The sequence below is a fragment of the Calidris pugnax genome, unplaced genomic scaffold (assembly GCF_001431845.1).
Source record: "Calidris pugnax isolate Ruff unplaced genomic scaffold, ASM143184v1 scaffold359, whole genome shotgun sequence".
Classification (NCBI taxonomy): domain Eukaryota; kingdom Metazoa; phylum Chordata; class Aves; order Charadriiformes; family Scolopacidae; genus Calidris; species Calidris pugnax.
The window spans coordinates 59,966-60,594 of NW_015091071.1; the positions used below are offsets into that span (position 1 = coordinate 59,966).

Sequence of the window (629 nt, forward strand, 5' to 3'; positions counted from 1 at the left end):
GGAAATATATATATAAAAAACCACTCTTCCTGCTTTAGGGGGATGGGATATTTTGGTTAAAGGCAGCCCTGGCTGGGGAAAAAAAAACTCCCCAACCTGGTGGAAGCTTCAGCTGGAGGAAAATCGAGATGATGATGATGATGTTAATGGAGGTGGGAGGGGGGGAGGAAGAAGGGGAGAGTCGGCCTTCCTCCTCCCTCCTCCTCCTCCTCCTCCTCCTCCTCCTCCCCGGCCGCCGGGATGACGCAGGCTGCCTTATATAATGCGCGGCGGCCGATTTCCTCGACTGCGGGCCCTGCCTTTGTGGGCTCCTGAGCTCCTGGCCACCGGCCACCACGAGCCACCCGGCAGGGCACGGGGACACCCAAGGCTTGGAGAGGGGGGGGGACAGAGAAAAATTCCCCCCCCCCCATCACACATTCATAAAATAAAAAAAAAAGGGATGGGGGGACGGCGTTACGTCAAAGCACGGGGGACAAAAGGGAAAAAAAATTGAATTTTTCCTTTTTTTTAAAAAAAAAAAAAAAAAAAAAAAGAAAGAAAAAAAAGAAAACAGAAAAAAACTTTTCAATGTGGTTTAAGCAGAAATAACTAGTATAGCTTCTGGATAGCGTTAAGGCAAAATTTCG

At 49.0% G+C, this 629-nt stretch overlaps 1 protein-coding gene across 1 annotated transcript in view; it reads right to left on the reverse strand.

Moving 5' to 3' along the window:
• Positions 1-629, reverse strand: part of GATAD2B (GATA zinc finger domain containing 2B) — a 39,925-nt gene that overhangs the window by 38,941 nt on the left and 355 nt on the right. The window lies entirely within an intron of this gene.